We start from the raw sequence: 26,503 nt of genomic DNA, 5'->3' as shown, positions 1-26,503 counted from the left end.
CCTGCAAAAACACGGTAAGTGTAAAAGCAGCCTAACAGAACAGAACCTTACACTCTTTCCTAAACAGGATAATACCCCATGCAAGAAGTTAACTGCTGTCCATCACTGCAATACCTTTTTACATCCTAAGGTCTTGTACTGATGACTAGAGATGGGCTGATGTTCGAGTCCAGCGGGTTCAGCCAAACAGTTAAAAAATGTTTGGGTTTGGGAACCAGAGCAGTATCCGGGCCCAAACCCAAACCTGAACCCCATTCACTTGTGCATGACAGGACGGTAAACTTTGCTTCTGATCAGTGGTAAAATCATCTCCGCCAGTCAGAGAGCCATGGTTCCCAGAGTGAGCCCGCAGCTGTGATCGGAAGTATAACGTTTACCTCCGGTCATTGGTGTTGGCTAATGGGGCTACTGCTCTCATAAGCCTAGGCCTGCTGCCGCTAATAGCAGTGAGAGAATTATTCATCACCCAGCTAGGTAAAACTGACAGCTGGGGGTTGGAACCCTTAACTGTCAGCGTTAGCAAGATTGGTTATCAAGAATAGAGGGATTCCAACCATTTTTTTTTAAATTATGCAATTAATATAACAAGCTTACATTTTTTCCGTAATATTCATGTTGGTGAATATACAATAGCTGTTATATTTTGACTTGGAAACAATTACGAAATTATCATTTGTTAGTTTCCCTATAATATTGTGAATTCCTCTTATGTATTGTTTTTGTTAATATTCATTGTATTTTTAATTATAGATTAATCCCTATTTGACGTTGGGCGTAATAATACGCCCACATCGGACACCCCGTTTGGTGCGGGCTCCGGCGCTGAGTCCGCAGCTTTCCGGGAACATGACAGCTGATCTATTCAGCTGACATGTGCCTGCAAAGGCCGCAGGTGGAATCACGATCCACCCAGTTATTAATTAGTTAAATGAGGCTGTTAATGTCTCAATGTCTGACAGTGACATTTAACTTGTGCTTACCGTAAGCGGATCCTTTATCCCACCCACCGTTGACCCTGTCACATGACCGCTGGTCACCGATGGGTTTGCATGGGTTACTGTATCTCACTGTGGCTGCTGGCTCTTTACACAGACGTTGGGGCAACTTTGACTGGACTCTTTGACTGTTCTGCTTCTGGGTGATGTATTGCACTCCAGTTTGGGGTGTGGAATTACCGCACTTCATTAGTTTTTTCATTTTTGAGCTTCAGTGGCTCTTTTGAATAAGTGATTTCACTCCATGAGGAGCTCTACTTGCTACCCAGGTTTTTTCCCTACCTTTTTCCATCAGGTATTTACCAAACACTGCAGGGTTCTTATCAGGGATGATTGATTGTTTTTCCTTGCTGCTTTTTATGCATTTAGCACATTATATTACTACAGAGTTACAATAACTTGTCCAGTCATTTTTGATTGTCTCTTTCTATTGCTCCCACTGTATTGTCTGTATCATATGGAGCTTCATTAATAGCTTGATTGATTTATATTAAGTGCCATTATATTCTACAGCCAGCGGTGTACATGTTGACTAGACTGTTTTTAATTTTCTTTAACGTGTGGTGTTTTTTGCTGCTTTTGTGCAATAAATAAAAATTTATATTTTCTCATAATTGTTTCATGCGTGGTGATCCCACATACATGCATAGTCTGTTTTCTTCTTTTGTTTATCCATTTTGGAAACTAGACCCCCCAAGGAACTTATCTAGATATGTGGTGAGAACTTTGAACCCACAAGGGCTTCACAGAAGTTTATAACGTAGAGCGGTACAATTAAAAAATCATATTTTTTCCAAAAAAATGATCTTTTCACCCCCAATTTTTATTTTCCAAAGTGTAACAGGACCCTAAAAGTTATTGTGCAATTTGTCCTGAGTACGCTTATACCCCACTTGTGAAGGTAGACCACTATTTGGGCGCATGGCAGAGCTCGGAAAGGAAGCAGCGCCATTTGACGTTTTTGGCTGGAATTGAGATCGGACACCATGTCGCGTTTGGAGAGCCCCTGATGTACCAAAACAGTGGAAACCCCCCACAAATGACACCATTTTGGAAACTAGACCCCCCAAGGAACTTATCTAGATGTGTGGTGAGCACTTTGACCCCTCCAGTGCTTCATAGAAGTTTATAACGCCCGGGCGTGAAAATAAAAAAATCATATTTTTTCCACAAACATGATTAATTAGTCCCCAATTTTTTTATTTTCCCAAGGGTTACAGGAGAAATTGGACCCCAAAAGTTGTTGTGCAATTTGTCCTGAGTACGCTGATACCCCATATGTGGGAGAAAACTACTGTATGGGCACACGTCGGGTCTCGGAAGGGAAGTAGTGACGTTTTGGAATGCAGACTTTGATGGAATGATCTGCGTGTGTCATGTGCATTTGGAGACCCCTGATGTACCTAAACTATTGAAACTCCCCACAAGTGACCCCATTTTGGAAACTAGACCCCCCACGGAACTTATCTAGATGTGTGGTGAGCACTTTGAACCCCCAAGTGCTTCACAGAAGTTTATAACGCCCGGGCGTGAAAATAAAAAAATCATTTTTTTACACAAAAATGGTATTTTTGCCCCCAATTTTTTATTTTCATTTTCCTAAGGGTAACAGGAGAAATTGGACCCCAAAAGTTGTTTTGCAAATTGTCCTGAGTAGGCTGATACCCCATATGTGGGGGTAAAACACTGGGCGCATGGCAGAGCTTGGAAGGGAAGGAGCACCATTTGACTTTTTCAACTCAGATTTGGCTGGAATTGAGATCAGATGCCATGTTGCATTTGGAGAGCACCTGATGTGCCCAAACAGTGGAAACCCCCAATTCTAACTCCAAGCCTAACCCCAACACACCCCTAACCCTAATCTCATCCCTAACCCTAAACCTAGCCCTAACCCTAGCCCTAGCCCTGGCCCTAACCCTAGCCCTAACCCTAACCCTAATAGGAAGATGGAAATAAATACATTTTCATTTAATTTTATTATTTTTGCCTAACTAAGGGGGTGATAACGGGGGGTTTGATTTACTATTTATGGCGGGTTTTTATGTTTGGCAGCTGTCACACACTAAAAGACGCTTTTTATTGTAAAAATAGTTTTTGCATCACCACATATTGAGAGCTATAATTTTTCTGAATTTTGACCCACCGAGTCATGTGAGGTCTTATTTTTTCCGGGACGAGTTGACGTTTTTATTGGTACCATTTTCGGGCATGTGACATTTTTTGATCGCTTTTTATTACGATTTTTGGGACGCAGAATGAACAAAAACAAGCGTTTCATGAATTTCTTTTGGGGGGGTGCGTTTACACAGTTATGCGTGCGATAAAATTGATAAAGCGGTTCTATTCTTCGGGTCGGTACGGTTACAGCGATACCTCATTTAGGTCTTTTTTTATGTTTTGTCGGTTTTATGCAATGAAAACTATTTTATATAAAAATTTATTATTTTTGCATCGCTTTATCCTGGGAGCTATAACTTTTTAATTTTTTAAATGCTGATGATGCTGTATCATGGCTTGTTTTTTGCGGGACAAGAAGACGTTTTCAGCGGTTCCATGGATATTTATATGCGTCTTTTTGATCGCACGTTATTGCACTTTTTGTTTGGCAGTATGATAATAAATCATCATTTTTTGCTTCGTTTATTTTTATTTTTTAAGGGGTTCGCTAAAGGGGTCAACAAATGGGACAGTTTTAGAGGGCAGGACGTTACGGATGTGGCGATACCAAATATGTGTACTTTTATGGTTTGTTTTTCTTTTTATTTCCAAAAAATGAATTTATTGGGGGAATATTTTTTTTTCTAATTTATTTGGCGATTTTTTAAAAATTATTTTAACACTTTTTTTTTCTTTAACTTTATTACATTGTCCCAGGTGGGACATCACTGTCCTGTGACAGATTGCTGATCTGTCACATCACAGATCACTGTGACAGATCAGCGATCTGTCACAGGCAGTGCAGCACGCTTCCTCGTGCCTGCGCTTTGCAGGCACTGAGGAAGCCGGCTCCCTGCAGGCCCCCGAAGGTCCCCGTCGCCATCGTGGATTCGGGGGCCTGCAGGGAAGGAGCCCCCTGCAGCAGCGCTGCACATTGCGCTGCCGTGGGGGGTTCAGGGAAGCACGGAGGGAGCCCCCTACCTGCCGATGCTTCCCTTTAACCCTCGGTACACCGCGATCGTGTTTGATCGCGGTGTGCAAGGGGTTAACGGGGTCGAGGGAGGTCCGTGACCGCCCCTGACACATTGTGCCGGGTGTCAGCTGTGATAATCAGCTGACCCCCGGCCGCGATCAGCAGCGCTCACCACGTGGGCGCCGCTGATCGCTATGACGTACTATCCCGTCCCTGGGAATTAAGTCCCAGGGCACATGGATGGGATATTACGTCATATGGGATTAAGGGGTTAATGTGTGTTTTTTAACCCTTTCATACTAGTGGATTAATAATGGATAGGTGACTTATTGACACCTCTCCATTATTAACCAGGCTTAATGTCACCTTACAATACCAAGGTGACATTAACCCCTTATTATCCCTTATGCCACCCGCTACAGGGCAATGGGAAGAGAGAGGCTAAGAGCTGGAATAGGCGCATCTTACAGATACGCCTTTTCTAGGGTGGCTGGGGCAGATGTTTTTAGCCAGGGAGGCACAACAACAATGGTTCCTCTTTAGGATATTAATATTTGCCCTCAGTCACTGGCTTTCCCTCTCTGGTGGAGAAAATTGCGCGGGAGCACACGCCAGTTTTTCCGTGATTTAATCCTTTAATTTAACACCTACAGCTCCAAAATTTTACACACACACACTACTAACATTATTAGTGAGGGACATATATAAATCTAATGGATATGCAATGGTTTACTGTATGTAAACCATGTCTCATATCCTGTTGAGTTCTGTAATGATTTTACAGATGCCGACAATTGAATTATCACCTATTCTGCTATCTATATCTCTATGAAATATAAATATATATATGTGTGTGCCAATGACATATATATACAGTGGGGCAAAAAAGTATTTAGTCAGTCAGCAATAGTGCAAGTTACACCACTTAAAAAGATGAGAGGCGTCTGTAATTTACATCATAGGTAGACCTCAACTATGGGAGACAAACTGATAAAAAAAAATCCAGAAAATCACATTGTCTGTTTTTTTTCATTTTATTTGCATATTATGGTGGAAAATAAGTATTTGGTCAGAAACAAGCAATCAAGATTTCTGGCTCTCACAGACCTGTAACTTCTTCTTTAAGAGTCTCCTCTTTCCTCCACTCATTACCTGTAGTAATGGCACCTGTTTAAACTTGTTATCAGTATAAAAAGACACCTGTGCACACCCTCAAACAGTCTGACTCCAAACTCCACTATGGTGAAGACCAAAGAGCTGTCAAAGGACACCAGAAACAAAATTGTAGCCCTGCACCAGGCTGGGAAGACTGAATCTGCAATAGCCAACCAGCTTGGAGTGAAGAAATCAACTGTGGGAGCAATAATTAGAAAATGGCAGACATACAAGACCACTGATAATCTCCCTCGATCTGGTGCTCCACGCAAAATCCCACCCCGTGGGGTCAGAATGATCACAAGAATGGTGAGCAAAAATCCCAGAAACACGCGGGGGGACCTAGTGAATGAACTGCTGAGAGCTGGGACCAATGTAACAAGGCCTACCATAAGTAACACACTACGCCACCATGGACTCAGATCCTGCAGTGCCAGACGTGTCCCACTGCTTAAGCCTGTACATGTCCGGGCCCGTCTGAAGTTTGCTAGAGAGCATTTGGATGATCCAGAGGAGTTTTGGGAGAATGTCCTATGGTCTGATGAAACCAAACTGGAACTGTTTGGTAGAAACACAACTTGTCGTGTTTGGAGGAAAAAGAATACTGAGTTGCATCCATCAAACACCATACCTACTGTAAAGCATGGTGGTGGAAACATCATGCTTTGGGGCTGTTTCTCTGCAAAGGGGCCAGGACGACTGATCCGGGTACATGAAAGAATGAATGGGGCCATGTATCGTGAGATTTTGAGTGCAAACCTCCTTCCATCAGCAAGGGCATTGATGATGAAACGTGGCTGGGTCTTTCAACATGACAATGATCCAAAGCACACCGCCAGGGCAACGAAGGAGTGGCTTCGTAAGAAGCATTTCAAGGTCCTGGAGTGGCCTAGCCAGTCTCCAGATCTCAACCCTATAGAAAACCTATGGAGGGAGTTGAAAGTCCGTGTTGCCAAGTGAAAAGCCAAAAACATCACTGCTCTAGAGGAGATCTGCATGGAGGAATGGGCCAACATACCAACAACAGTGTGTGGCAACCTTGTGAAGACTTACAGAAAACGTTTGACCTCTGTCATTGCCAACAAAGGATATATCACAAAGTATTGAGATGAAATTTTGTTTCTGACCAAATACTTATTTTACACCATAATATGCAAATAAAATGAAAAATAACAGACAATGTGATTTTCTGGATTTTTTTTTATCAGTTTGTCTCCCATAGTTGAGGTCTACCTATGATGTAAATTACAGACGCCTCTCATCTTTTTAAGTGGTGGAACTTGCACTATTGCTGACTGACTAAATACTTTTTTGCCCCACTGTATATATCTGATATATAAAGCTCAAGTGTGTGTATGTATGTATGTATGTACAGTCATGGCCAAAAGTATTGACACCCCTGCAATTCTGTCAGATAATACTCAGTTTCTTCCTGAAAATGATTGCAAACACAAATTCTTTGGTATTATTATCTTCATTTAATTTGTCATAAATGAAAAAACACAAAAAGAATTGTCCTAAAGCCAAATTGGATATAATTCCACACCAAACATAACAAAGAGGGTGGACAAAAGTATTGGCACTGTTCGAAAAATCATGTGATGCTTCTCTAATTTGTGTAATTAACAGCACCTATAACTTACCTGTGGCACCTAACAGGTGTTGGCAATAACTAAATCACACATGCAGCCAGTTGACATGGATTAAAGTTGACTCAACCTCTGTCCTGTGTCCTTGTGTGTACCACATTGAGTATGGAGAAAAGAAAGAAGACCAAAGAACTGTCTGAGGACTTGAGAAACCAAATTGTGAGGAAGCATGAGCAATATCAAGGCTACAAGTCCATCTCCAAAGACCTGAATGTTCCTGTGTCTACCGTGCGCAGTGTCATCAAGAAGTTTAAAGCCCATGGCACTGTGGCTAACCTCTCTAGATGTGGCCGGAAAAGAAAAATTGACAAGAGATTTCAATGCAAGATTGTGCGGATGTTGGATAAAGAACCTCCACTAACATCCAAACAAGTTCAAGCTGCCCTGCAGTCCGAGGGTACAACGGTGTCAACCCGTACTATCCGTCGGCATCTGAATGAAAAGGGACTGTATGGTAGGAGACCCAGGAAGACTCCACTTCTTACCCCGAGACATAAAAAAGCCAGGCTGGAGTTTGCCAAAACTTACCTGAAAAAGCCTAAAACATTTTGGAAGAATGTTCTCTGGTCAGATGAGACAAAAGTAGAGCTTTTAGGGCAAAAGCATCAACATAGAGTTTACAGGAGAAAAAAGAGGCATTCAAAGAAAAGTACACGGTCCCTAAAGTCAAACATGGCGGAGGTTCCCTGATGTTTTGGGGTTGCTTTGCTGCCTCTGGCACTGGACTGCTTGACTGTGTGCTTGGCATTATGAAGTCAGAAGACTACCAACAAATTTTGCAGCATAATATAGGGCCCAGTGTGAGAAAGCTGGGTCTACCTCAGAGGTCATAGGTCTTCCAGCAGGACAATAACCCAAAACACACTTCAAAAAGCACTAGAAAATGGTTTGAGAGAAAGCACTGGAGACTTCTAAGGTGGCCAGCAATGAGTCCAGACCTGAATCCCATAGAACACCTGTGGAGAGATCTAAAAATGGCAGTTTGGAGAAGGCACCCTTCAAATATCAGGGACCTGGAGTAGTTTGCCAAAGAAGAATGGTCTAAAATTCCAGCAGAGCATTGTAAGAAACTCATTGATGGTTGTCGGAAGCAGTTGGTCGCAGTTATTTTGGCTAAAGGTTGTGCAACCAAGTATTAGGCTGAGGGTGCCAATACTTTTGTCCGGCCCATTTTTGGAGTTTTGTGTGAAATGATCAAAGTTTTGCTTTTTGCTTCATTCTCTTTTGTGTTTTTTCATTTAAGACAAATTAAATGAAGATAATAATACCAAAGAATTTGTGTTTGCAATCATTTTCAGGAAGAAACTGAATATTATCTGACAGAATTGCAGGGGTGTCAATACTTTTGGCCATGACTGTATGTGTGTGTATGTGTGTATGTCCGGGATTGGCATCCGCACCGTCGCAGCTACAGCCACAAAATTTGGCACAGTCACACGTCTGGACCCCGAGAGCATCCTAGGCTATGTTATGAGGCGAAATCTTAACCCTGCATGTTCCAATTCACCAAACAATTTTGCCCCTATCTACATAATGGGGAAAAAGTGTGTGTGTATCAAGCCCCGCCCTTCATTATGATGTCATAATGGATGCCATGGCGACGCTGATGTCATCATAGGTTGCAAGCCCTGCCGCTCATTATGATGTCATAATGGTTGACTATGGGATGGAGGATGTGTGATGGGTATATGGGCATTGGACTATGGGATGGAGGATATGTATGATGGGTATATGGGCACAGGACTATGGGATGGAGGATGTGTGATGGGTATATGGGCACTGGACTATGGGATGGAGGATATGTATGATTGGTACATGGACATGGGACTATGGGATGTGGATGTGTATGATGGGTATGTGGGCACGGGACTATGGGATGGAGGATATGTATGATGGGTATATGGGCATGGGACTATGGGATGGAGGATGTGTGATGGGTATATGGGCATGGGACTAAGGGATGGAGGATGTGTGATGGGTATATGGGCACTCGACTATGGGTTGGAGGATATGTATGATGGGTATATGGGCACGGGCCTATGGGATCGTGGATATGTATGATGGGTATATGGGCACGGGACTATGGGATTGAGGATAATTATAATTTGCTATAGCTAACCACAGTTAGTTACTATGCCCGGGCAGCGCCGGGCTCTTCAGCTAGTATATATATCTATATATATAAGAGGCATCGTGATTACTCGCTAATCCCGCCCCCTGCAAAGTAGCTCCGCCCCACCACATCACCACACATAATCCCACCCCCCACCCCATTACCACACAATCCTGCCCCCCACCCCATAACCACACAATCCCACCCCCCACCCCATTACCACATACAATCCCACCCCCACCACATTACCACACAATCCCGCCCCCCACCACATTACCACACACAATACTGCCCCCCCACATTACCACACACAATCCTACCCTACCCTAATTTGAAAATGATGAAATGGTAAGACAGGATGTTGAGAAGGCTGAACTTTTAAATTCCTATTTTGCATCTGTTTTCTCTCAGAAAGGAAATGTAACATCAACTGTTATTCACTGTCCTATTAAGGGAATAGAAGAATCCAGGATATCTATAAACAGAAAGATAGTGAGGAAACACTTAGCTAACCTAAATGAATTCAAGTCTCCAGGTCCAGATGAATTACACCCCAGAGTACTGAAGGAGATAGCAGAAGAAATTTTTGAACCCCTCTCCATAATCTTTGAAAATTCTTGGAGAACAGGAGAAGTGCCAGAAGACTGGAGAAGAGCAAATGTTGTTCCTATCTTCAAAAAGGGGAAGAAGGTGGACCCAGGCAACTATAGGCCGGTGAGTCTGACTTCTATACCAGGAAAGATCTTTGAACACATTATTAAACAACATGTATGTCAATACCTGGATAAGAATGAAGTGATTAAACAGAGTCAGCATGGGTTTGTAACTAATAAGTCATGTCAGACTAACTTAATTTCCTTCTATGACGGTATCACTGATTGGGTGGATCAAGGAAATGCTGTAGATATAGTATATCTTGACTTCAGCAAAGCATTTGACAAAGTCTCTCATACAATCCTTATTGAAAAGTATGGAATGGACAAGGCAACTGTTAGGTGGATTCATAACTGGCTTAGTGATCGGACCCAAAGAGTGGTCGTAAATGGCTGCACATCCAGTTGGAAGAATGTCTCAAGTGGGGTACCACAGGGCTCTGTCCTGGGCCCTGTATTGTTCAACATCTTTATCAACGATTTAGATGAAGGAATTGAGGGTAGACTGATTAAATTTGCTGATGACACAAAGCTAGGAGGGATAGCTAATACTAGAGAAGAGAGAGAGAGGATTCAAAAAGATTTAAATAAACTGGAGAAGTGGGCAGCAACTAACAGAATGGTTTTTAACAGGGAGAAATGCAAAGTACTACATCTGGGCAATAAAAATGAAAAAAGCATATACAGAATGGGAGGAATAGGGCTAAGTGACAGCACATGTGAAAAAGACTTGGGTATACTAATAGATCACAGACTGAATATGAGTCAACAGTGTGATGCAGCAGCAAAAAAGGCAAATGCAATTCTAGGATGTATTAACAGAAGCATACAGTCTAGATCACGTGAAATCATTATTTCCCTCCACTCCTCTTTGGTGAGACCTCATCTGGAATATTGTGTCCAGTTTTGGGCACCACATTTTAAAAAAGACACCAACAAACTGGAGCAAGTTCAGAAAAGAGCGATCAGAATGGTGACCGGTCTGCAAACCCTGTCTTATGAGGAAAGGTTGCAGGATTTGGGAATGTTTAGTTTGCAAAAGAGAAGACTGAGAGGAGACTTAATAGCTGTCTACAAATATCTAAAGGGCTGTCACATTGTAGAAGGATCAACTTTATTCTCATTTGCACAAGGAAAGACTAGAAGCAATGGGATGAAACTGAATGGGAGGAGACACAGATTAGATATTAGAAAAAACTTTTTAACAGTTAGAGTGATCAATGAGTGGAACAGGCTGCCACGAGAAGTGGTGAGTTCTCCTTCAATGGAAGTCTTCAAACAGAGGCTGGACAGACATCTGACTGGGATGATTTAGCGAATCCTGCTTTGAGCAGGGGGTTGGACCAGATGGCCCAGGAGGTCCCTTCCAACTCTACGATTCTATGATTCTACCCCCCACCACATCACCACACATAATCCTACCCCCCACCACATTACCACACATAATCCCACCCCCCACCACACATAATCCCGCCCCCCACCACAACACATAATCCCGCCCCCCACCACATCACCACACATAATCCCACCCCCCACCACATCACCACACATAATCCCGCCCCCCACCACATCACCACACATAGTCCCGCCCCCCACCACATCACCACACATAATCCCACCCCCCACCACATCACCACACATAATCCTGGCCCCCCACCACATCACCACACATAATCCCGCCCCTCCACCACATCACCACACATAATCCCGGCCCCCCACCACATCACCACACATAATCCCTCCCCCACCACATCACCACACATAGTCCTGCCCACCACCACATCACCACACATAATCCCGCCCCACCACATCACCACACATAATCCTGCCCCCACCACATCACCACACATAATCCTGGCCCCCCACCACATCACCACACATAATCCCGCCCCACCACCACATCACCACACATAATCCTGCCCCCACCACATCACCACACATAATCCTGGCCCCCCACCACATCACCACACATAATACCGCCCCCCACCACATCTCCACACATAGTCACGCCCCCCACCACATCACCACACATAATCCCATCCCCCCACCACATCAGCACACATAATCCCGCCCCCCACATCACCACACATAATCCTGCCCCCCCACATCACCACACATAGTCCTGCCCACCACCACATCACCACACAAAATCACGCCCCCCCACCACATCACCACACATAATCCTGGCCCCCCCACCACATCACCACACATAATCCTGCCCCCCCACCACATCACCACACATAATCCCGCCCCTGCCACATCACCACACATAATCCCACCCCCACCACATCACCACACATAGTCCCGCCCCCCACCACATCACCACACATAATCCCGCCCCCCCACTACATCACCACACATAATCCCACCCCCGCCACATCACCACACATAATCCCACCCCCCGCCACATCACCACATAATCCCGCCCCCTGCCACATTACTACACATAATCCCACCCCCATCACTTTACCACACATAATCCCGCCCCCCCACATTACCATACGAGGCTCCGTCCCCCCACATTACCACACAAAGCTCCGTCCCCACACATTACCACACCTGCGTAAGTGCTATTGAATGTTGTCATTATTTACTTTAGTTTAATCACCAGCAGCGTTAATTAGATAGCAATGAGCGCGCCGTGTGTTAGCTGGCTGGAAACAGCTAGTATATATATATATATATATATACCTACCTATACTATGTGTATACATGTATTCTATCTATTCTATTTAAACTTGTCAGTGTGATTTTACAGTATAGCGCACTGAACTGCTGGCTTTTCAAAAGGACACCAGTGCATATTTCTCGCAAGTCACATGCATGATACATGTCTAATCCATTTTTTTCTCGCACCCATAGACTTGCATTGGCGAGTCTTGGGCGTAATACGTTGCAAAACGCAGCATGCTGCGATATTCTCTGGCACGTATAATACGGGCGAGAAAAAAATGGATGATGGGAGCTGCCCTATAGATTAATATTGGTCCGAGTGCTATGCGATTTTTCTCTCGCATAGCACTTGTCCATATTTCTCTCTAGTGTGACTCCGGCCTTATTCTGAGTTACTTCCCACTTTGGATTAATTTGCTTACACTTCCACATGATTCTCTACCTCTGTCACCACACATTTACTTTGTGCTGCTACCTGGTGCTTTGACACCTATATGGTAAACACATTTCTCTATTGATCGTGCGACTCTAAAAAGCCACCTACAAACAGAAGCACGAGAGAAAAATGTGTCTTTGAATTTCCATTAATTTATCAAGGAAAGTGTGGCCATGTAATGTATGTAGTGCGGAATCTACCAGAGCAAAAATTAATACATGACCAAAAAATGCATATGATAAATTTGGCCCCTTAGTTTGGCATACAGTTTTCAGGATAAAAACACATAAATGATGTTTTTTTAGAATTGTGCTAAAAAGCTAAAAATCAGCAAAAGGAAGAGTATACCATAGTGCAACGCTATTAGATGGGGAATTTTCTTCTCTAGACATGGATGAGATATACGTGATATCATAGATCTGAGATAGAAATAACTCTGACGCCATTGGATAGATCGTTCCACATAGATGTATTATAGAGTTCTTACCGCTCCACATTTCCTCTGGCAGTAGGCAGAGGATTATACTAGAAGCATTTTAGAATGATGGAGTTCTATTTAATCTCAATAACAGTTTGAAATAAGCCTTCTGATGGTTTACACAAAAAATAAATTATAAAGAGATGATGTATGCTTAGACCTCGGTTGGGTGAAGTAACGTGCATTATTCTCTTTTGACTATTTAGAAACAAGGAAACGATAGATTGGGTTCTAAATTCTAGAATATTGGTAGGTTTCTATGTGTGATCAAAATGTAAAATGTGTATAAACCTTCAAAATTATACTACGGTATTTAAAAAAAAAAGCCATTGCTGGAGGAGTAAATTTTGGTTGGCCGTTCCCATTGAGAAGAGCAGATTTGTAGGCAAATTCTCATTTTAGTTGCAGATCTAGTAAACTTTGAAAAGTACCATTATTAAAGTGACCAGAAAGATCATGTACAGTGGGTAAAAGAAGTATTTCATATACTAAAGATTTTGCAAGTTTTCCCATTACAAAGAATAGAGAGGTCTGTAATTTTTATTGTAGGGACACTTCATCTGTGATAGAAAGAATATACAAATAAAAAACAGAAAATCACATTGAATTATTTTTAATAATTATAATATAATATATATATTATATAATATATAATAATTAAATTGCATTTTATTGCATAAAATAAGTATTTAACCACCTATTTAATTTTCTTTAAGAAGCCCTCCTACTCTGCACTCATTACCTGCATTAAATGGACCAAAGAGGTGTCTAAGGATACAGGGGACAAAATTGTAGACCTGCACAAGGCTGGGATGGTCTAGAAAACAATGGCTACAATTGTTGGTGCAATTATAGCAATTATAAGAAAATGGAAGAAACACAAGATGACTGTCAACCTTCCTCAGTCTGGGGCTCCATGCAAGATTTCGCCTTGTGAGGTAAGGATGATTCTAAGAAAGGTCAGTAATCAGATCAGAAATAAACTGGAGGACCTGGTCAATGACCTGAAGCGAGCTGGGACCACAGTCTCAAACATTACCATTAGTAACACACTACGCTATCATGGATTAAAATCCTGCAGGGCATAAAAGGTCGCCCTGCTCACAACAACACATGTCCAGACCTGTTTGAAGTTCGCCAATGACCATCTCAATCATCCAGAAGATACAGGGGAGATGGTCATGTGATAAGATGAGACCAAAACAGAACATTTTAGTATCAACTCCACTCGCTGTGTTTGAAGGAAGTATTGATGAGTACAACCCCAAGAACACAGTACCCTCAATGAAACATTGTGGGGGAAACCTTGGAGATGCTATTCTTAAGAGAGGACAGGACAACGGCACCATATTGAAGTAAGGATGGATGGGGTCATGTATCGCAAAATTTTGGCCAAAAACCTCCTTCCCTCACCAAGAGCATTGAAGATGGGTCATTGGCTGGGTCTTCCAGCATGACAATGACCCAAAACACACAGCCAGGGCAACTAAGGCGTGGCACTGTAAGATGCATTTCATGGTCTTGGATTGGCCCAGCCAGTCTCCAGACCTGAACCCAACAGAAAATTTTTGGAGGGAGTTGAAACTCGATGTTGTCTAGTGACAGCCCTGAAACCGGAAATATCTGGAGATCTGTATGGAGTAGTGGCTCAAAATTCCTGCTGCAGTTTGTGCAAACTTGGTCAAAAACTAAAGGAAACATCTGACCTCTGTAATTGCAAACAAAAGTTTCTGCACCACAAATAATAAGTTATGTTTTTTCTATTGTATCAAATACTTATTTCATGCAATAAAATGGAAATTAATTATGTAAAAATCATACAATGTGATTTTCTGGATTTTTTTTAGATTCTGTCTCTCATGTGGAAGTGTACCTACGATAAAAATTACAGACCTCTCCATTCTATGTAGGTGGGAAAACTTGAAAAATCAGCAGTGTATCAAATACTTATTTTCCCAACTGTTGGTCAACTGTATACCAAGTCTTCAGCGATAAAGTTGAAATTAAATATTCAAGCAGTGTGATAGTTGGATAAACTTAGTGGGTGTTATTGCCAGGGGCATTTCTAACAAATGTGACCATGCATTTATAGTAGCCTTAAGGTACTGTCACACTTAGCGATGCACCAGCGATCCCGACCAGCGATATGACGTTGTCAGGATCGCTGGTGCATCGCTAAGTGGTCGCTAGTGAGCTGCCACACAGGCAGATCTCACCAGCGACATCGCTGGGGACGGGGGTCACTACTTACCTGTCACACTAGGCGATCCTGCGTCCTCCCGCCCGGCTCCACGCTCGTCACTCGTCTCTCCACAGGAAGCGCCGCAGGAAGCTGACGACGAGAAACAGTCCAGCCTGTTCTCGTGCGATCAGCGATAAGCAGCGGGGAGCGGGTCGTAGGTAAGTATCAGACACAGTGATATCGCTAGCAACATCGCTATAACGTCACAAGTTATAGCGATATTGCTAGAGATATCGCTTAGTGTGACAGGCCCTTTAGTAATAGAGAAATGCTATAGTGGATATATACCCTTAAGAGATTAAATGAGTGGTAACAGAGAAGAGTGGATCAGGCAAAATTTGAATTCACTTGTTTGCATGGGTTTTCTCTTATTATGCTCTGGGGTCTCTCCAGACCCCAAAAGATAATAAATGTAACATGTAAAAAAATAAAAAAAATCCTTATGCTCATCTCCCTGCTCATCTCTCCAGTGCCTCTGTTCCTTATCGCGCAGCTATCCAGTCCTCATTGCATCAAAAGACTCAAACAAGAGAAAAGTGGGTGAGTGATAAGGGCACGAGGAAAAGAAATATACTACACAAATGACCAAATAAATACAAATGAAATCAGAACACATTGTTTCAAATATTAGAAAATCATTAAAAATTACATGAGCTCCAATGACACCCATGAGTCTGCAACCTGTTAAGTTACCTGCTGAAGCATTGCTACAGTATGCATAGCACAGGTGATCAGACAATTGCAGCTTCAAGTCTCCTAAGGGACTATTGAAGTCAGTAAGAAGTTAAAAAAAGTTGTAAAAAATATTTTAAAAAACACCACTAAAAATAAAATAATTTTAAAAAATTAAAAAATACACATAACGCTGCAATAAAATGCAATAAAAGGTGATCAAAACATCGAATCCACCAAAAAATAGTGTCAGTAAATATATCAGCTCAGGGGTCAAAAAATAAGTCATCACCCAGGCCCAGATCAAAAAAAATGAGAACATTACAGAAAATGGTGACAAAAGCGAAAACAATTTTTTGACAAATTTTGGAATTTTTTTCACAGCTTAAATTTAAAAAAAACTATACATGTTTGGTATGTGCCTACACGTATTGACTTGGGGAAAACATATTTCCAGGTTAGTTTTACCATATATTGAACATGGTAAGTAAAAAAATAAAAAACATTGTGGAATTGCACTTTTCTTGCAATTTCCCCACACCTGGATTTTTTTCCCGCTTTCCCCTATGTGGCAGAATGAATGGTGTTATTCAAATGTACTACTTGTCCAAAAATAAAAAAAACCCACTGATATGGCTACATGGCTGGAAAAATAAAAAATTACGGCTCTTGGAAGAAGGGGAGGAAAAAAACTAAAATGAAAAATGGAAAATGAGCCGGGGTGAAAGGGTTAAAGCTCATGTGCTATTTTAAATGTCTGGTCCTAAATGTGCTGGTTTGAATAAAGCTTATTTCTTTTGTATTTATCTAGCAGTTTGCGTAGTATATTTATATTACTTGTGCCCTTATCACAACGCTCTTTTCTCTTGTTGGGTTATGGGATATTATTTAGCAACGTGCTCACCTTTTTCAGGTTATAAAATGTAACATCTTTTGGGGCAGTGACTTTTTACCATGTGATTTGGCCAATATGAGCTTCTGATATGTTATCTAATGTATTTAACTAAACACTTTATGTGATAATTAATTCTTGTGTAAGTAAGGTGAACATCTGAATAAAATATTAAATCATGTGCATTAAAATGCAATCATCTCCAAACATCATACTAATCATTTGACTGTAACCAAGGCAACAAGGCACTGAAAAATCTACGATGTTTGGCAGTATAATCAAGAACTGGATCAGAGATTTTATTTAAGTCTCTATGGTATAATAGATTATCTTTGGAAATTTTCTTAACTTTGTAGTAGCTTATTTAAAAACAAGATTCTGGAACTGTTAGGCTTATTAAGCTTACATTCCAGAAAGGGGGATCTCCCTCTTGACAGATGAAAACACAAATGACTTTTTATAGCAATAGAGAAGTGTCTTGTGGGTTCTGGGCTAGTCTCCGCTTGCCATGTTTTCTCTTTACAATGTGCACTGACAGTGCGCTCTCTTGTCAGCTTGCCTTAAAACAGGCAAGCGCAATGTCACTGTGCATTAAAGAGAATATTTCACAGTGACAAGATCCTAAGCATACGTTGGAAATTAGAACCGACAAATGCTTGTAGAACAGGGACTAGCCCAGCTCCTGAAATGGATGTCACTGATGATGCTTTGTTTCAGGCTGGAGGCAGTGATAGCAGCCTCTACCCCCCTGATGACATCTTGATTACGTATCCTAGCATGCACTGGGATTCTCAAATGGAGCATCATCAAACAGGAAGTAGTAAAATATAATTGAGCTGTTAGCATTGTGAGAGTATGATTGGGACTTTTTAATAAAAGTATATTAGAAAAGAGATTAGACATTTAAGACTAAATTAGTTTCAGACCATCGCTTTAAGCATTTAGAAATGCAAACTAGATATTTTTTCTGTTCCTTGAAATTAGAATATTACTCCTAGCAAGCTGGTTATGTTATCAAGTGTACAGGTCCTACAGCAAAGGTTGAAATCCAAGCTGAGGTTAGTGAAATCTTTTGAAAGAGTGCACTGCTGACTAAAAAGACAATATAGAAATAATGGTTGCATACCCTTAGGCTATAGGTGTAGGCAAATGTATATTCTCTCATCTGAAAGAATTGGGGCGATTATGCAAATCGCACTATGATCAAACTCTGATATTAGTATGACCATATTGTGATCTGCTCAGGAAAGTACAATTTTCTCCATTCTGTCAGTCCATGAAAATATTTTCAAAGCACTCATTGACTTACATCGCCACGTGCAATCCAATAATTGGGTCCAACTTGTACATTCTGTAGTCTTCCTTGGACTGTTCTAATCTCCATAAAAAAGGACATCTGCACAGCTCGACAAAACATTGGATCGAGTGTAAGCTGATGTTTTGTCAGATTGCACTTGAACCAAAAATAAGGTCATGTGCATGACCATTAGGAAGAGGAAATGCAGACTGCAGAAAGCTGCAGCCGTTAGGGGATATTTTTGTTATGAAGTAGGTAATAGCTGAATGTTTGCTGTTGACATCTGATTCAACAAAACTTTATAGAGCTCAGACTTTAAAGTGTAGCTCTTAGAGGGGTATTCATTGTATGGGGAAAGGAGGGTCTGGTCACAAAGGGCAAGAGAAGTAGGCAAATTGGGTACTGATCACTCTATTTTCTCAGAGATTAAAACTGTGTGCAAGACAGGGTTTCTCAACATTCACCTTGGCAGATCTAGATAAACAATTTAACACACATCACTTTGGTTTCATTGAAACTGCTTTTCAGTAAAACATAAATACTGGATAGCAGATGTGTTTCACCGAGGTGGTTGTCCTCAGTGATATAAAGTCTGTAACAGTAACACTAGGTTACTGAGAATTTTAATGTGACTAGGTTTTGGGTCTGGGATTTAGTAGTGACCAAAAGATCCTGAGTGGAAAAAAGGTCATTCTCATAATCCAATACAGGGTTTACAAGCCTAATAACAGCAGCTGGGTGTTTGGTGACCAACTTTAAAATGCTTGAGCGGCTGCTGCCTGGAATACTGATATTGGTGAGCCTGCTATATTTACCTTGTTTCATTACACCTGAAGGAAGGACAATTTATGTTATTCATTTGTACTGGAGAAAAGCTGTTTTCATTTTGGATTGACAATAAACTTTGTGCTGTTTTGATGTAAAACCCTGTGCATATACAACAGCTACCAGGGAGCTGAATCCCTGCCATATAGATTTCTTAAAAGGAATCTATCACCAGGTTTTTGCTACCTTATTTCAGAGCTGCACCATGTATGAAAAGATACCCTGTTTCCAACAATGTATCACTTAGTTTACTCGTTTAGTGGGTGCAGCTGTTTTGACACAATCAAAGTTTTTACAGATTGCAGCAGAGCTCAAAAAGCTAAGCCCGCTCACACCACAACTTTTTGTGTATATTGCCTATTTACTGTAAACTGCTTATCAGAGAAGGGGCCGAGGTGGTACCACTTGACACTTGGGAACTAGTCCAGAGTAATAATCTCCTGGTGATAAAACATTAATTGTATGGAAACAACAGCACACATGCCTAATGAATGACTCATTTCTGAAATCAGTGACTCAACCCCTACCTCATACTGCACTTAGGTTACATAAAAACCTGCAGTGCTGACAGATTCCCATTAGCTTTATCTTCAGTTGTGTGCTAAGCAATGCAAAATAGTTCTGACTTAACCATGAAACAATACAATCAGCCATAGTAACTGGCTGGAATGTGAATGAAGATGCAATTGTGGAGCAGGATATTTCACACACCTGGATTATCTTTTGGAGTAAACCATCTTTGTCAAGTTTTGAAGTGTACAGTCAATGAGTTCACCATGTGGTAAGTGCTGACTATGCTTTGGTAACCTCTGTAACTATGTAGACACTGGAAGAATAACCCACTATGCTACCAGAGAAAGGGAAAAAGTGTAAATACCGCAGCAGTTATAGGCTTATAGTTGTAAAATTTTTAGCATATTAAAATTACTAATTATTTTACTTGCCATGTATCACAAACATACCATTAGGAGGACACGCACGGGCTGGTTAAAGGTTGGTCCAAAACTACCATTACTTTAATCCTAAGTGTTTGTCTATTTAATGTCATAATCTAATCTCTTTTATAATATACCCTTATTTAAAACTCCCTATGGTTTACTCTCTACTTGCTTTTTTTAACTACTTCCTGTGTGATGACGATTCGCTTGAGAACCCCTAGTGCTTGCTAGGATACTCAAACAAGATGTCACTAAGGTGCAGAGGCTGTGGTCACTGTTGAAACGAAGCATCATTGGTGGTGTCTGTTTCAGGGGCTGGACTAGTCCCTGCTTTCCTGAGGATCTTGGGCAATATTCTGTTTAATGTGCAGTGACAATGTGCTACCTAACTAGCTTTGATGAGAGGTGACAAGTTGGCAGAGTGCACACTGTACCTGTGTATTGTAAGGAGGATACCAGTCAGGGACCAGCCCTGCCCCCATAAGTGGTTATTTGTGGGGGTGGGCTTGGTTTTTGCTGTCCCTTGTGGGGCTTCTTGCTTGGTTTTCTCCTTACAATATGTACTGACAGTGATATCTCTTGCCGACTCATTCCTTCTCATCAAAGCCAGTGAAAGAGCGCACTGTCACTGAGCATATGCCGTAATTGACAACCGACCCATTCTCAGTAGAGCAGGGAGTATCCTGGCCCCTGAAATGGACACCACTTAGGGCCCCGTCACACATAGCGATCTCGCTAGTGAGATCGCTGCTGAGTCACAAGTTTTGTGACACAACAGCGATCTCACCAACGAGATCGCTGTGTGTGACAGCGATCAGCGACCGGCCCCCCTGCCGGTAATGCTGATCATTGTAGGAAAGGCCAGGACATTTCTTTGGTTGCTGGTCTCTCGCTGGCCAGCGCGCATCGCTGCGTGTGACAGGCGGGAGACCAGTGATCAGCTGGTAACTAACTTACACATCGGGTATCCAAGGGACGCGCGTCCCTTAGAAACCCGATGTGTATGTTAGTTACCAGCGCGCTGATGCAGGGAGCTTTTAACTAATGTACACATCGGGCATCTAAGGGACGCACGTCCCTTGGATACCCGATGTGTATGTTAGTTACCAGCTCCCTGCATCAGCGCGCTGGTAACTAACGAACACAGCGAAGCCGCGCGCTCGGCGTCGCTGTGCTGATCGCTGGTGAAGCTGCCTGTTTGACAGCTCACCAGCGATCACATAGTGACTTACCAGCGATCCTGACACATTGATATCGTTGTCGGGATCGCTGGTGGGTCGTTATGTGTGACGGGGCCCTTATGATGCTTTGTTTCAATTTGGGGGCAGAGACTGTGGCAGTGGCCGCAGCCTCTGTGACCTGATGACATCTCGTTTGAGTATCCCAGTATGAACTTTGGCTTCTCCTTCTCACACGAAATGGGTAAAAAAAATAAGCAGTTAGATATTGCAAAGAGGGAAATGGTAGGGAATTTTTAATTAAAGTATATTAGAAAAGAGATTAGATTATTATATTAATTAGACAAACATTAAAGATTACAATAAATGGTAGTTTTAGACAACCCCTTTAATACAATTAATTTCACTAGACCAACAAACTCCAATTGGATGTTCACAGCACATATTCTGGGAAGGCTATTAAAACACGGGTTGGCTATACATTCAACAAGATATTTTACTTCATCACACAATTTATTGATGCAGTGTTGTTCATTTACTTCTACAAAATTAAATTAAATTGGATTTTCTCACCTAGTTTCATTACTGACAAAGAGACAAAAGAGGGTGCACCCTTTCCCAAGTTTTGTTACTGACAAAGAGACAAAAGAGGGTGCACCCTTTCCCAAGTTTTGTTACTGACAAAGAGACAAAAGAGGGTGCACCCTTTCCCAAATTTTGTTATTATAGTGGAGACTTTTATATAGTGCATAGGACAGCAATAATCTGGGCCTTCAGATAGGTGATACAGTCTACCAAACTGCAGCTAGTGGAGACAAGTTTCAACTTTTTCTCTGTATCCCTAAAGCAGCTCTTTCTTAGCTAAAACGCTGATTTGATCAATTTAATAATCTCTCCAATTTTAAAATGAAATATAACAAGTTTCAACATTAACTACCAGACGCTCCATAGCAGTGGCAACCAGACACCAAGATTATTCATCTTTCCCAAACCCCTCAAAGTTCAAAAATACCTAATAGAGAAAATGAATATATATTTTTCCTCCCTGAATAATGACAACTATCAATCTTTGATCATGCATGGGTCACACGAACTTAACTTGTGTTCTCTATACTATGCAAATGGCTCATATTTCTCTACCAAACTCCTTACGGCCCATTTGCAGAATGGTATTTTAAATTTCTTTGGAAAAAAAAACTTTGATGATCTCATTTACACCTAAATAAAGAAAAGGCAAACATTGGTCTTGGACTTTGAGCTGTTGCTCAGTAGTTAGAATTCCTACCTTGCAGCACTGGGTTCAGACTTCTACACTAGATTGCATATTGCCTGCACATATATTGATATCACAAACCATTTGAATTGGGGGAATACGCCATCACCGCTGTACCACTACATCCATATGTAAATATATTCTGGCAGGTTTCTTTTAAATGTGCTCATGCTTGGTGAGACGTTTCTTTAACTCTAAAGTCAGGATGCTGGCAAACATTAGGGTGGCAGAGCTGCTTAAAGAGTACACCCATCAAAGTTTTAGCCTCTTAATATATTGCAATCATCATTTGGTCATTTTTCCCTTACACCTAGTAAATTCTCTTTTCTCTGCTTTATGTAGAACTAGCTCTCTGTTACTCCCTCCTGTCAGGAACTTTTGCTGTGACTTATGACTCATAAAGGGAAAATTGACCTCCTGTTTCTACATAGAGCTTAGAAGGATTCAGCTAGTCAGTTTGAATTATGTGATGTCACAGAGCTAATGAAAAAGAGAATAATTAGCTGGGCAGAAGGGCAAAATGAGCAATTGTAAGTAAACAGTGCTATGCAGTATGATCATTGCAGTACATTATCCCCTTAACTCCAAGAGCTTTTTTCAGTTTTGCGTTTTTCGCTCCCCTTCTTCCCAGAGCCACAACTTTTATATTTTGACATCAATATGGCCATGTAAGGGCTTATTTTTTGCAGGACATGTTGTAATTTTGAATGACATCATTGGTTTTAGCATGTCGCGTACTCGAAAATGGGAAAAAAAATTCAAGTGCGTTGAAATTGCAAAAAAAAGTGCAATCCCACACTTGTTTTTTGTTTGGGTTTTTTGCTAGGGTTTCTAAATGCTAAAACTGACCTTCCATTATGATTCTTCAGGTCATTATGAGTTCATAGACACCAAACATGTCTAGGTTCTTTTTATCTAAGTGGTGAAAAAAAATTCCAAAGTTTGCTAAAAAAATAAATAAAGTGTGCCATTTTCTAATACCTGCAGCATCTCCTTTTTTCATGATATGGGGTTGGGTGAGGGCTTATTTTTTGTGCGTCGAGCTGACGTTTTTAAGGATACCATTTATGTGCAGATGCGATCTTTTGATCACGCGTTATTGCATTTTAATGCAATGTTGCGGCGACCAAAAAATGTAATTCTGGCGTTTCAATTTTTTTGCTGCTACGCCATTTAGCGATCAGGTTAATTTTTTTTATTGATAGATTGGGCAATGATTCTGAATGCAGCAATTCCTAATATATGTGTTTTTTTTATATTGTTTTATTTTGAATAGGGCGAAAGGGGGGTGATTTAAACTCATTTTTTTTAAAAAAAATTTCATAGTTTTTAAAACTTTTTTTTTTAATTTTGGCATGCTTCAATAGCCTTCATGGGAGGCTAGAAGCTTCCACTACTCGATCGGCTCTGCTACATATAGGCAATGAGCAGATTGCCTATATGTAGCAGAATTACAACATTGCTATGAGCGCCGACCAATGGGTGGCGCTCATAGCAATGCCTCATCAACAGCCATAGAGGTCTTTAGGAGACCTCAGGTTGTTATGGCACCGCATTGCTGACCCCCGATCACGTGATGGGGTCGGTGATGCGCTTATTTTCAGCCCGGTGGCCGGAAGCGGGATTTAACTAGTTAATAGGCACGGGTGGATCGCGATTCCACTTGCGCCTATTGCGGGCACCTGTCAGCTGTTGAAAACAGCTGACATGTCCCGGCTTTGATGCGGGCTACCTGCTGGAGCCCTCATCAAAGCGGGGGTAATGCCATTGGATGTACTATAGCATCCAATGGCAGTAAGGGGTTAAGAGGCTAAAATCTTTGATGAGAGTTGTGCTTTTTAAAGGGAACCTGTCAGCAGTTTTGGCCAATATAAGATACTGCAACTGCCTTACAGGGCTTATCTACAGCATTATAGAAAGTAGTGTAGTGCGCAGACAATGGGCCTCTCTGACCTTTCCCAGTGCCTGCGCATTATAGTACTTTGGTCTGCCCTCAACAGGGCAGATAAGTATGCCTGCACAGGAGCGTGATGCCGGGGAGCTATGAAGCAACAGGACGGCGGCATTGTAAGAAGATGGAAGGTGCCGGACCCAGACGTGAGACATCCATCAGACCAGACCACACCGGACCACCCCCCCGGGTGGGTATAATAAAACTTATTTTTCTTATCTTTCAGGTTGGACCAGGGGCTTATCTACAGCATTATATAATGCTTTAGATAAGTCCTGAAAGGCAGTGGCCTTATCTTATTTCGGCCAAAACTGCTGATAGGTTCATTTTAAATAGGAACAAGGGGTAATTAGATGTGAAATTGATTTTCTCACTTTTGTAAAAAAAATTCTGGAAATGTTCACTGTTGTTAAAAAGGGGAATAGTGTCATATGAGAATAAAAAAGATTCACCTGGGTTAACTTAATGAACAAGAGCTCACCCTTTTGTTCAATGGGAAAGGAAATGATGAACTTATGGTCTTTAAATCATTACAGTGGCTCAGAGGCCTTGAAGAAAGTCTTTTAATAAGCGTTCTTAATCTACTCATGATTGTTGGGTTTTTTCAATTAATGAAAGTTGGATTGAATGTAAAAGCTATGCATTTGAAAATCATATACTGATGAGCAAAAGGGTAACAATGATTTGATCGTTTGACTTTCAGGTTCCATATCTCACCATCCACTACTGATTCGAATGTGAAACTACCATCACTTTATAGACAATCTTGGCTATCATACATAAATTTGACTTGCAACTATTTAGCATATGAGTATTTATGCAGATTCTTATCATGTCACTGCATTTTTACTGTTTTTCTCCTGGTGGTAGAATAAAAAATGTCTTCCTTGTATACTACAAAATACAACCTGTTCGCATATTCCATAATAGCTCAATGTGTTGTCTGGTTGATTCTCAAGTGAAAGGTCATTTATATATAAAGTTCAGTGTATGTAAGAGTGTATGTATCAAGCCATGCCCACTCCACATAGCCCCGCCTGGAGAGCAGCGTTGGGATTGAAGGGGCCGGGAATGACTGAGGGGATTTTGGGTGACAGTTGACAGAGGAATGGAGGATTTGCTGCTCGGGTGGCGGAGTTCAGTGTGGGAGCCGGGCACAGGTAATCACTGCACAGGGGGCTGAGGAGGTGGCAACGGGAGCTCCAAGGGAGGAGACAACAGCCGTGGACAGGAGGGAAGCGCAGAACACTTCTCCGGGTCCCCCTCTCACCAAGCGCACTCCCACATGTCCCCACATGACTCCGCTGCCCTCAGCTTGTCACAGTCCTGTCATGGCTGGCAGCGCAGCAGGACAGTGCGTGAGCCGGGTGCAGGTAATCACCGCATGGGGGGCCGTAGAGTGGGGGCAGCAGGAACTCTGAGGGAGGAGGCAGTAGCCATGGACAGGAGGGTAGCGCAGACCACTTCTCTGCGTCCTCCCCCTCTCACCGAGTGCACTCTCCTGTGTCCCCACATGACTCCGCTGCCCTCAGCCTGTCACAGCCCTGTCATGGCCACTTGTGGAGGAGGACAGTGCAGGAGCTGGGCACAGGTAATCACCACATGGAAGCGGTGGAGAGGGTGGCAGGAGCTCTGAGAAAGGCAGCAGCTGTGGACAGGAAGGGACTGGAGTGCAGACTTCTCTGCATCCTCCCCCTCTCACCGAGCACACTCCCCCATTTCCCCACATGACTCCGCTGCCTTCAGCCTGTCACAGCCATCATGGCCGGCATGCAAGCTGGGCTCACACTGCACAGGGGGGACTCATAATACACGAGAGGGTCTCACAATACAGAAGGGGTCTCACACTGCAAGGGAAGAGTGCTCACAATACACAGGGGGTTTCACACTGCAAGGGGAGGGGTGCTCACAATACACAGGGTCTCACACTGCACAGGGGCTCTATACCAGTGC

The 26,503-nt window shown here is 42.1% G+C and overlaps 1 protein-coding gene across 1 annotated transcript in view; it reads right to left on the bottom strand.

The window, feature by feature from the left end:
* Positions 1–26,503, bottom strand: part of TMEM132D (transmembrane protein 132D) — a 1,611,777-nt gene that overhangs the window by 1,540,991 nt on the left and 44,283 nt on the right. The window lies entirely within an intron of this gene.

Source organism: Dendrobates tinctorius, unplaced genomic scaffold (assembly GCF_039654945.1).
Source record: "Dendrobates tinctorius isolate UK_male_01 unplaced genomic scaffold, ASM3965494v1 ptg000243l, whole genome shotgun sequence".
Lineage (NCBI taxonomy): Eukaryota > Metazoa > Chordata > Amphibia > Anura > Dendrobatidae > Dendrobates > Dendrobates tinctorius.
This window is presented reverse-complemented; position numbering and strand designations above follow the sequence as displayed.